A 12,789-nucleotide genomic window follows, 5' to 3' on the forward strand; every position below is an offset into this window, starting at 1 on the left:
ATTTGCTGAGATCTGAGAAAATGACACTCTCTGGTATCGCCAAGTGTGAGTATGGCCTAGGGGATGGAGACCAAAGGCTGCTGGCTGATCAGAAATCCTCTTATAAAAGGAAAAAAATAAATCTGTATTTGGGGAAACTGCTGTCACGGGGACCTGCAGTCAAGATGTCTCTATGGAACTGCCAGGGCAGCATGTGTACCACCTTCTCTCCCTGCCTGTGCCTACCCCTTCTCCAGGGGCCCTCCCTGTTTCTGTCTGCTCCCTATCTGCTCCCTGCCTGCTTGCACCAGGATCCCTGGTTCCTCAGGGGCCTCTTGATCTGCCAGCTCATTATCATTTTCCCCTCCACAAATTCTGGGTTTCCTCTCTGATAGTCTTACAGCACCTAGCTTGAGCTTTCCTGCATGTAAGCTCAGCTTATCTAGTTCCTGAGTAGAAAGGGTGGTCTAACAGATAAGGTCATAATGAAACATAATGGTTAGAAGTTGAAAGGGGGAAAAAAAAAGCAAACTGAAATCTGAAGTAACCAACTGTGAAGCACTTAATCTAGGATCTGATAGGTTTGCTGCCACACAGGTCTTTAAGTCAAGACTGAAGTACTTCCTAAGGATACGTGTTAGCTCAGATCTAAGTTACAGACTTCATGCAAGCAGCGTTTACTGACTTTTAGAATTCAAAGCAGTCTGACTGGATTGCCATAATGGTCCTTTCTGTTATTAAAATTTATGACTTCATTAATGTGTTCTGTAGGAACTTGAACCTCCCATTGAAATCAATGATAGCTGTAAGATGCTGTGTACTAAGCACAATCTGTCTTACACACTGACAAAATTGAAACTTTCAGAATTAAGGTGTACTTTTGCAATGCAACTGAATACTGTCAAATTAGTCACTGAAGTCAATAACTTCATACCTGTGATATCAGCTGACTTGGACAGAGCATTAACCACTTGCTGTGTTCACTTTCTTTCATGCTTCTTTTCTGGGGAAGAAAGTATGCATGGCTATTTAAAGTACTGCACTTTGACATCCTTTCTAGTATCATTCCCAGTGTCACAGTATTTATTAATACTAAATGGTGTCACAGTATTTAGTAACATATGAACATCAGGGAGGTTGTTTGTTCATTCATAAAGAAACTGGGATGGGACTTCACTGCTTCTGTTACTCTGCAAAAATTTTGATTTTATTCCTTCAATTGCAAAGCCAGTAAGTTGTTTGGCAGGCAGTTTTCATGACAGTAGTAATGACTACCCAAATCTTACTCAGCCAAATGATATAAAACATTGGTCAAGCAAAGAAGCTATCTTACTTCTTTTAATCAGCATGCATCTGATTCCCCTCTATTATCTACAAGATGTTTATTGCAGAGCATTAAAGTGAATTACAGGCTGGTTACAGCTATACATGAAAGTGTTGAAATGGCTCTGTTGTTTTGCTAAGGTTTTGTTGAGAGTTTTCTTATTTACATGTTATATAATCAGTGAATCTGGGTCACCTCAGCCCAGATACTGAAGCAGAAGTAGTTAATCTCTCCTTTTCTTTATGCTCTGAAATTGGCTGGCAGTAAGGTTTGCAATTAGTCTACATGAACGAAGGAGTATACATGACTTTACAATTAAGCATCCACAGAACATAAAGCTCAATATGGCAAGTGCTGTCAGGTTCCTGAAATCTCCCAATATATGCTACAGACTGTCTAGAAGTTCACTTATACCAATAAATGAACTAGCTGAGCTTTTCCTCTTGTTTGTTTATCTTTGCTGGAAGCAGTGTTATCAAATTTTTGCAGAAGGACATCTTCAGCTGAGATCCCTCATCTGTGAAACTTTTCTAGTAATTTTTCAATGCAAATTTGACAAGAGTCAGGACCTAGTGCATATAAAATCCCTTAACAAAATATGTAATGAGTCATTTATCAGTTAAACAAAATAGTAGGGCTTATTTCTGGATTTGATACTTTTGAGCTTACAAAGACCAATGTGTTTATCTTTTCTATTTGCAAAATCAGAAGTTGTAAAAAAATCTTAGGTTTCTGTTCATGCAAATAGATTCAACATCATTCACTCACAGTTGTCTTACTAATGCTGGGATACAAAGGAATTGTGGCTGCAACCTGGAGATGTCCTTGGTTTCTGTGAAGATTCTTTTGAGAAATGTGTCTGTTAGTACTAGCACCTTTTTGCCAGCCTCAGCAGATGTATTGTGAACTTTGCAGTATTCTGCTTTCTTAAATTTTAGCAAGCTAGAATGGTGAGGTTTTGTAAAAACCCATGAGTCTGGACTTGTAAGCAGTTTTCTTGGCTATAAGACAGATCTGATCTTTGCTTGACAAGAGGTGACTTGAATGTGTTCTAGATGCTCAGAAACAATAAGCAAAAAGAAAAAGCCTAGCTGCAGCTCTTCACACTGCTTTTCTGGAGGAAAAAATATTTAAAATTGGACATTTGGGATTTCCAGTATGTAAGTACATTTCCTTAATGCATTCAGCAGACACTGCCAGTCAGGTTTCACAGAGTTAGCACTGGATGTCATCACATTTTGCTGGTGTAGTCCTGGAAAGAATCTTGGCCAATAATCCAGGCTCTGCTAAATGCCTGTCATAAAGTTGCTGTCATTTTCACTATGCTCTTTTATTTTCACCATGCTCTTTATTTACTTTCTACACTGTGGAGTTGCCAACTATAGCTCATCTTATTGTTGTAAAACAAGGAAAGAAAGTCTCACATGTTAAGCAGATTTTTATTTTTTTGGCCAGATAATCTTCCCATATCTTATTATAATGAAAAAAAAAGACAAAAGTAACCCTAGATATTCCTTAAACTGTTAAAATGAGTAACAGGACAGTTACCTCAATCTCTGAGACTGTCAACAGTAAGCATTCCAGCTAAAAATTGCATTTTACTTGTACATAGATTTCAGGACAAATATATGACTCAGTATTTGCGCTGTGATTTTTGTACTATAAATTCTTATATCAATAAAATACAGTTATACTTTGTATAATTTTTCAGTATACAGAAGTCTCTCCATCATTTCTAGCATGCATAATCACTGTCACAGCTCAACCAAAAATATTTGTCTGTGTCAGACAACATGCTGGCCAGGGATGAAGTACCAATCTAGTACCAATCCTCTAATCTCAGCCTTGGATTGCCAGTACTCTCCATAGGGCTGGGCACTGGAGCCCACCTCTAATGCTCTCATCTGCTGGGTACCCTGGGGAGAAGGAAGAAAGGAATCTGCCTGAGAGCCCTAAGGACAAAGAAAAGACAAGCAGAAGATTCAGAAAAGGAGTCCGGTGACCCTGGCATAGGGAAAGGAAAGAGAAAACTCAGAGCTCTGAAAGGAACTATAGAGGTGATTGTTGGTGAGAGATATGGCTTTGGTAAGAGGAAGGAATGGCTGGAGATAATTGTTGATGTAGTTGGAGAAAGCATGTTTGGCAAAAGGAGAGGAATTTGAGGGTGGTAAAACACTGAAAGAAGTTGCCCTGAGAGGTGGTAGGTGGCCAATCCCTGGAAACATTCAAGGTCAGGTTGGACAAGGCTCTGAGTAATCTCATCTAGTGAACCATGTCCCTACTCATTGCAGGGGGTTGGACTATATGACTTCTAAAGGTCTTTCCAACCCAAATTATTCTATGATTCTATGAATTCTAAAACAGGGGGATAAAAAATGGGACTAAGAGTAGTCAGAGAAGGAGGCAAAGAATAATTGATCCCTATCATAGGTAGGTGGATTTAGGAGATATCTCTGGCAAGAAGTAAGGCTGCAAGAGAAAAGTGGGGTAAACTGAGTGAGAAACCAGAGAGGAGGACAAAGCAAGAGGTAAACCAGGGTAAGGACTTGGAGTTGTAAATATGAGTACCAGGGCAATGAAATGGTTAAAAATGATTAACAGAACATGGACAAACTCCAAAATGCTGCAGTGCAATCCCAAAGTGAGTGGGCCTCACAAATATTCTGATTGACATACAGAGACATTGCTGCATACACTCCAAAGAAAATTATCACACTAGCCCCAATATTTACAAAGAGAGGATTAAGTAGTTAAATTTGACAACAGACTTTCCTCATGTGGAATGATTTACAACTGAATTGTGGAGAGGGATGAGATAGAATAAGACAACAATTGATTTGAAATTAGCAAACTGAATTATTTGAGAAGGTGCAGAACACGTAAAGGATACAGCCCTTGGTGAATGAAGAAAGAATAAGCTGTACATTATAACTACAGTGCTGTAGGTACAAAAGCACTACTTCTAACATTTCAAACCAATATTGGTACTTAACATCAGCCATCATTCCATCCTTCTTTCAAACTGCTAAGTGAATTTTTCTCTCCAGACTGATAGAACCCATCAATAAGCAACCAGCCAGAGCTTTCTATACCTTTGGAGCGTATCATCTAGAAGAAAAGAGAATATTCAACAATTTCTTCAAATCCAAAGCAACAAAACCCAAAGCTGATGTGTATTTCCATTCATCCTATTAAGCAATTCACAAAAATAATTTTCCATACTTGCAAGCAAGTGATGCTTACAGAAACAAATGGTGTTATTCCTTCTGAGTAAATTTCTTTGGTTGTTGTTTGGTTTTAGTTTTTTCTCTTTTTTAGGAGGAAAGAAAGCTGCTTTTAGAACTTGAATATGTGGCAGAACTGAATTTTCCATTTCCTTGGAAATCCTAAACCAGTGCCTTTGTACTCTGAACTCTTCAATTCCTCAAAAATATGTAGGAAAATTGTATTAATTCTTCATCTATCATCTGTTACAGTAATGTGCCAAGAGATTTAGATTGCTGTTAAATGACAAGGACATACCAAAGAACATAGATGTGATATATTTCTTAAATAAGCTATTTGGGTTTTTTGTGATCTATAAGAGATATCATACTAGGGCAGAGCTGGAATTGTAACAGCTGCCTGCAGGAAATAAGGGAAGTAGAATAATTCAATTTGCTATATACACATGGAATAGGAGCACGATGCAAGGTCTTCCTGCTCTACAAGGAGAGAGCAAAATATTGTAACTTAAATGAGTAACCTGACAGCAAGATCAGGAAAAAAAATTGTCACTGGCTCACAAAGCTGATGTATATCAAAGTAGAATTTGCAGAGATGCAGTGGAGCAACTAAGTCTCATTTCTTTTCTCCAGATAAAAAGATCACAGGAATCCTATTTCAAGCATCATGTGCTAATAATGTGCAGACTCCATATTTATTTGCTGTTCCTTGGGAGACCTACTTATAAATACACTGCAATGGCATGAAGTGCACTCATTTCATTGCACCTTTTTCAACTCTATGGGTCTTGAAACTTGTTTGTAGTACTGGTAAAGGGTTGTTTTGGTGTTTTTCTCCCTATTCTGTTGCTACCTTAATTGCACTATTTTACATTCTTTCTCCCTGTGATAGGACCTGCATCTTTTCCTGAGTCTTAAGATGATCAGTTGATAAAGATAAGCAAACTGTGGCTCTGTTTTAACCCTTCCCAGAAGGATATTGGGTTTTGTACCAAAAAGCTGTAATAGTCTTTTGATGAAGCACACAATAACTATTGGTATGATTCCCACATCTTTTCCATCAAAGGGAGAATATTTGTTTCTGCTTTTCCCTTTACAATCTATGTAGTGATAAAATCTAGATAAAGGCAAGACAGAGGCAAAAAAAAAAAATTAGTTCTGTTAGTTCTATTCTTATAGCAGAAAATCCAGCTTTTTAGTAGCTGAAGACCCTCCAGGCCTCTAATTTTTCTGGTTTCTCATTGCAATAATGTTTTGTGGTTAATTACAAATTCTTCTTTATTGGTGGCTGTAATTAGACTAGCTGTTACCACCCTTGCATTCCATGCTGAGAGGCACACAGTAAGACTCCATATCTGTAAAACTAAATTATTTCTTTATAAAAAGCATCCATTGAAGAGATTCTGCAGGTACAGCCAATATTTAGATACAAACATGCAAACAGTTCAATTTCTGGGTATCTAGAGTAAACTCATTCTGCCTCAAACTCTTTACTTTCCCATCTGGTTATGTGGAGCTCTTCTAACTCACAGAAGCCTTGCAGAACCCCAAGCCATAGTAGAGATGAGCTTAAGGCACTCAACACTCTTTTAAGAATTTCATTCAGGCTTTTGACATCTGCACATTCTTTCTTTAGCAACATCTGCCTTGGCAGCCCCCAATATAAAAGCTCACCTTGGAGACAGGCCATCGCCAGGATTTTCACTCCCCTGGTCAGATCTCAGATGTTTACTTCCAAAGTGCTGGTGATTCAAAGATCATCAGTTCAGTATGGCTGCTCTTGATCACATTTAATAAAATTGTAGAATCACAGAATATGCTGAGTTAGAAGAGACCCACAAGAATCACTAAAGTTCAGCTTCTGGACCTGCACAGGACAGCACCAAGGGTTTCACCATGTGTCTGAGAGTGTTGTCTAAATCCTCCTGAACTCCATCAGTTTTGGTGCTATGACCACTTCTCTGGGGAGCCTGTTCCAGTGACCAACCACTCTCTGGGTGAAGAAATTCTTCCTAATAAGTAACCTAAATCTTCCATGACACATGTCGATGCTATTCCCTTGGGTCCTGTCCCTGGTCACCAGAGAGAAAAGATCAGTGTCTGCCTTTCTTCTTCCCCTCACAAGGAAGTTATAACTGCAATGAGGTCTCCCCTCAGTCTCCTCCAGGCAGAACAGACCAAGGGACTCCTCACAGAGCTTCCCCTCTTGGCCTTCACCATCTTTGTGTCCCTCCTCCAAACACTCTATATACTATGTTAACAAATGCACCTATGTTTAAAAAGGAGCACTGTGCCACTTCAATCCACACCATTCATATCTGTGTGGAACAGTTTTTGCAGTACCATTTACAGTGTTGTAATAAATCTATTAAGTATTATCATCAAGGATGCTACTTGACTGAAATAAAGATTGGTACTCACATAAAATAACTTGAGTGACAGGCCTTGTTACTCTTTCTAATTGTCCTGGAAAAATCATGAACTGTATGTTTATCACTTCATCCATTCCTGAAATGGAGCTACACTTTAATGAACATGTTGCATGAAATGAGTTCCAGTTGAAATTGAAGAAGGCTTCTCATTGAGACTGAAATGGCAAAGGGAATTCAAGTCAGACACTTAATAATCCAAACTGGAGTTTGACCAAGATGCTGCTATTCTTGTGATATGTGTCATGGGATAGCTTGTGATCAAAAGCTGCTGTAAGCTTGACTTGAATTTGGAGCTTACTTCTTTATACTTAGTGTCCACCAGGTGCCAGGAGGGTACAGCACTCTGTTCTGCCTCAATGCAAAAGGTGCTGTCTAGTGAAGCACTACGAGTTACTTCGGATCTTTACCTGCTTTTCTTCAATGTATCTTATCCAGGTATGGGCTGAGCCTGATATTGCTTGGTTTCATGACCAAAGAGGTGCTTCTGGATGAAAAGTAACTCCACTGGAAACTGAAAAAAAAAAAAGCTCAAATAAAAGTGTAGGACAATATTTTACTCATTCCCCTCAAACTGCCCCTCAGAACTAAAAATCAGAGATCAAATTAAAATTGTACATGATGCCAACATTTAGAATTGTCTAAAAAATATAAAACTACCTGATTTATCTCTGTAATATTAATCCATTCAATAATAGAAAATAAAGTTAAAAAAAAGGAATTAAAAGTTTATTCAAATACCATTTGGAATTATTTTACAGAAGAAAGGGATTTACATATTTAGACAAAGGCAGGAATCTTGAGTATATGTAATGTGATTATGAGGATATTGATATATTAAATAAAGATTTTTGAAAGCAGCTGGTGTCTTCAAGACAACCAAGAAAGTGCTTAATGGTTATGGTAACACATAGAGATGGAGCTGGATTTTAAAGGAATTTAAAACCCATAAACAATTTTCCTGCCAAGAAGGATTATATTTTCCAGTGTGAACTGCTTCTTAATTGAGACTGAAAATTCCTCCATTATTCTAAAAATAAGGTTAACTGGAAATAGCATCAATACTGTAAAAGAAATGACAGATGTGCAATCAGGAAAAGATGATAATATGAATAAGCTTTACAAGAACTGCAATTCCAGTTACAAATAACAGAAGACGCCTTCCTTTGTGTAAATGAAGACTTCTTTACCATTATAATTTCTGTCTGTCATAATCTACTGTAGTAAAATTAATGCAGCCCAGGAAATTGCAGCTTTGGAACAGCAGCAGCCCCACATACATTTGCATGAGTACTCTGTAGTGACAGGAATAGAATATATGGCATAAAAAGTTACTTAAAATAGACTTGTCTAGTCACTGGCCAAATGCTACCCATTGCTTTTGGGAACAGAGGGTGTCAGTGCAGCGAGCATGACCCTTCCTGCAGCTCTGGTGTGCTGTTCTCCTGCCTCACAGCCCTGCAGGTGGGAAGGAGTGGGCTGGAGGAACAACCACCTTCTGAGACATTAGGTGCTGTCAGCCTCCTAAGTCGTCCCTGAATAACACAATGTTCCTTGTCTGTGTTTCACCAGTGGGAGGGTGACTTACCACACAACTGTAAGGGGATGAGCAGTCTTGGTGGGACTAAAGGTAAAATTCTTCTGCAGATAAGAGGATCATATTTAATTCCTGTGCTCTGTAGATCTATGTCTAATTTCTGCAGAGAAAAAAAAAAGCCTTTTCCCAAGTAAAAATATATCTGGAATTGTATGACGTTCCCATTTTCATGGTATTTGTATACTTTTGCATGTGAGTAAATTACAGATACATACATTAAAAGAAAAAAAAAGAAAAGAAAGTTAAACATTTCAGCATATTAACTGTTCCAGAGATTATCACATGGTTGTGCATATCAGTGCCAAGTCCTGATCCTATCTAGAGCTGGAAGCCCATGCTAAGTTGTGGCATGGTACAAAGGACAGAACTGAGGGGTATTTTCAAAACCCAGGCCTATCTTTCAACATGAGCTCTGAAATACTATTCTGGATGCTCTATCATAGTTATTATATTAGTTTACATTGCATTACCCTACCTGAAACCACATATTCAAATCTATAGTTACTTATTTTTATAGCTGGTACAGAATTATTATACCCTGCATCTCATGCTATACACAGTAATGTAATTACATTTCTCAGACTATCCATAGTATGAAATTTTATCTTGTCATAGACTTGATCTTGCAGCATAGGATAGTTTTGCAAATGAAAATCTTGAAAGAATTTTTTGTGCACTGTATATGCTGCTCTACTGCACCTGTCTGTATTACAGGTTTAAAAAATAAGCCAGGTCTTGTGTTAGCTTACTGTGCCTACTATTTTTATTCAATATACTTGCTATGAGGAAGAAACTTGGTTTAGCAAAGAGTCCCTTGACCATACTCCCAATTCTTACACTGTGAGTGAGAAGTTATGGGAATTTGCATAACCCATATTGTGTCTGAATTTTTATTTTTATCTTTTTTGTCTTTTAAGCGATCAGTGTATTTCTCTGTGTCTTTGCACAGCTCCTATCACAGTGGGCTCAGGCTTACAGATTCTAAGCATTACTATGAAACTAAAAATAACAGACAGATAAAAAAACTATTATTGGAAGTTATTTTTTCTTAAATGTAACACACAAAACTACAATGGTACCTGAAAAGTATGCACAATAAAAACAGACTCCCTGAGATATTTTTTTAAGCTACTTATTAAAGAGGCAAGATTAATAAAGAATTGAAGATGTTTATAATATTGATACATAAATACTTTTGCACTTGACAATGAGCTTCGACGTTTTCACTGGTTGGTCTCATGCAAAAGATAAGATTCTTTTATCTAGGGAAAATAAAATAAAAAATCAATGAGAATAATTTCAAATGAAGAAAAATTTGAACTTGAGCATTACCAAGCTTCTCAAAAGGTCTCTCTAAGCATAGGATATTGATAAGAGTAGAGGAAGAAAATATGTTGTATCCTTTTCATTTATTTCCCTGCTAAATGTAAGACTTGTCAGTAAGCAATGTGCTGCCTTGCTCAGCCCTCATTTATTGGGTACAGAAGTTCATATGAAATAACAGGACTGGGGCAGGACAGAAAGGTACATGTGTGATTCCATTCTGTGACACAGGTGAAGACACCTTGAGAAACCTTCTGCAGGGCTGCTCTCAGAGGTACAGTAGGTTCATTTGCCTGTGTCATTTTCAGAGCTGCATAGTAGTGTGTTTTCAGTAGGAGGCATTTCCCATGGAGTCACGTGCTGAAATTCGTACTCTGAGCATTCAGCCTTCAGTGCTGGGAACCCACGAGATGCCTTGGCAGCACAACCAAGCACCTCAGCAAGGCTGAGGCATGCACAGGGTGAGCTGTGACTCACCAGTGGAAGGAGCTTAGGGGCAACTAGTGCAGGAAAGCACCTATGCTTGCACTATGACACTGAACTCAAGTCATGATGTGACTTCTGGGTAGTGCAGGCACAAGCAGGGCTGCTCAGAGCAGAGCATCCCACCCACCAGAGAAGGTAGGATTTTCACAGAAGGAAAACTGCACATCAGTTTAATTAAACAAGTATCATAAGGCAGTTGTGTCCAGAGGAAGAAGAGCAGGAAGAAACCAGCAAGTTCTCACTGCCTAAGCTGTTTGTAGCCTGGCATTATCTGATGCTTGAATTTTTCCTTTAGAGCATGACTATCATCCAAGGAAGGCTTGTTACCAGCCAAGTGCATCCCCTAGGTTCCTGGTACACATTTAGGTACCATCTAGCTTCCCATGGATACAGCAGACAATGCTAGCAGATCTACACATCAAGCTGCAACATTTGGGTTGGAAAGCCCTGTAGACCTCTGATTACCTTAAAACACCTGGACATGAAATACTGAACAGCAGAGGCACATGACTGAGCTATTACCTTATTTCTCTTATTAACACAATAGCAGCTCAGGTGACTAGGGTTTAAAGAACTCTGAAAAGTCAAGTCAAGGAGGTATAGGAATGTGCCTTTTTTTTTTTTTTTTTAATCCCAAATGAGTTCTTATTTAGCTGACAGTCATATTTCCAAGAACAGGTCAGCACACTGGGATGCTTATTAACAATAATTCTCAGCTGTATATGCAGGCTTGAGCAGTCAGACTGGGTTGTGACACAGCTTTCCCTGCAGGTCCCTGGGAGGGAATTTGAGGTTTGCAAGTCAGAGGAGAAGGAGGTCCCACACAGACAGTTTTCTGTAATTGCTGCAGGACGGACCAGACATTGGTGAAACTCAGTGCAGCCTAGTTGGCAGCTTTAACATTGTATGAAATCTTTTCTGTCTTTTCTCATACAAGAAAATAGTAAAGAAATCTGGTTGCAACTGCCAGTTCCTGCAAAAGGACTCCATAAGAAAGCCTACAGCTCTGTTTTTGTTGAAAACTGGGCATGTGATAGCAAAATCATGTGCTAAAGATACAACCTTACTGGTAATATTTCGACCTACATTTGACCTGCCAAGGTTGACTTTTTTACCAAGGTGGTACCTTATAAAGAAGGAGTTTGGGGCACAAAACACCTTGAGCCTTAGAAATCCTCACAAAAATAATGTTAAGTATTGATTCGAGCTTGAGAGTTGTTTTGAAGCTGACTGACCACCAAAAGCTCAATATAATTTATACTAAAAAGGCGTCTTGCAGGTTAATTAACACATTTTCTGATAAAAAAGCAGTTTGCTATGGCATTACTGCATTTCATTCTTGATGAAGATGGCTGTCATAACACAGTAACACCTTGTAGAACATTATCCCTTACATCAGAGCTCACTCATATAATAATAATGTTCAAAACCACAATTCTGCACTGAATGAGTAGTTGATTAATTCCATAATACAGTTATTAAAGTAATAATAATTGAAATCTTTGGAAAATAATACACATCAGCCCTTATTTAATTTAATGTTTTGATTATTTCATTATTCTATTTGATTATAGACTTTCAAATACATTAATCTATTTTTGTAGAACAGTTTGATTTTCTAGATTTGAATATGAAAAAAATCTCCTATGTGATGCAAGAAATCCTGGTTTGTTTTATAAATTGTATTATTAGACAAGGAGTATGACCAGCTGGTGAACTCTCAGGCCATGGTCTCACCTTTTCCCAGCTCTTACAAAAACTCCTGCCTTCCTTGCAAGTCGTTTCCTGGAGTGGCCTGGTTCTGGTTCATCGCACCATGGGCGCCGGTGCCGCCTGGCAGCCGTGCCCACTTGTGTACAATGTTTATCTCCTGCTATTATTGCAGCCTGACCGACGGATGGCAGGACACGACACACGGGGACAAACATCAGTTTTATCTCAGTATGGTCTGAAAAATTAATCAGGGAAGGCTATTTCCCCTCTTCGCCAGAGACTTCCAGATGGTGCCCGAGTGGGGCTATATAGCAAAAGGAAATTTAGTCCTTCAGTCCTGAGAGCAGCAGGTTTGACAGCACGTAGATTTATCTCCTGACGTTTAGAGCGCCCTTGAAGGTTGCCACCGCTATCGCCTCGGACAGTGCCGCCTCGGTCCGCCTGCATCCCCGGAGTCCTGGAAAAGGCGGCTGCTTCCAGATAAATCCACGAAATGCTTTAACAAAACAAACAGACAAACATTCAAAAACAGAAGAAACCCACACAACTCAACAAACACCCTCTTCGGTGAAAATTTATTTACAACAGAAGGTTGTTCCGTCCCTCTAACAGACACCGCCCGCGGCCCGCCCCGCTCATTACCCCGTGCCGGGGGCCGGCCGGCCCAGCGCCCGCCCCGCCGTCCCGGCTCCCCGCCCCGCCGTCCTTCCTCCC

At 39.1% G+C, this 12,789-nt stretch overlaps 1 long non-coding RNA gene across 1 annotated transcript; it reads right to left on the reverse strand.

Moving 5' to 3' along the window:
* Nucleotides 1-2,594: 2,594 nt before the first annotated feature.
* Nucleotides 2,595-12,645, reverse strand: LOC130249194 (uncharacterized). Its single transcript, XR_008839753.1, has 3 exons — nucleotides 12,100-12,645; nucleotides 7,367-7,463; nucleotides 2,595-6,269 (listed from the first exon to the last, which is right to left on the reverse strand). It is a non-coding gene; the product is annotated as an uncharacterized LOC130249194 (long non-coding RNA).
* Nucleotides 12,646-12,789: the final 144 nt, after the last annotated feature.

Source organism: Oenanthe melanoleuca, chromosome 2, assembly GCF_029582105.1.
Source record: "Oenanthe melanoleuca isolate GR-GAL-2019-014 chromosome 2, OMel1.0, whole genome shotgun sequence".
Lineage (NCBI taxonomy): Eukaryota > Metazoa > Chordata > Aves > Passeriformes > Muscicapidae > Oenanthe > Oenanthe melanoleuca.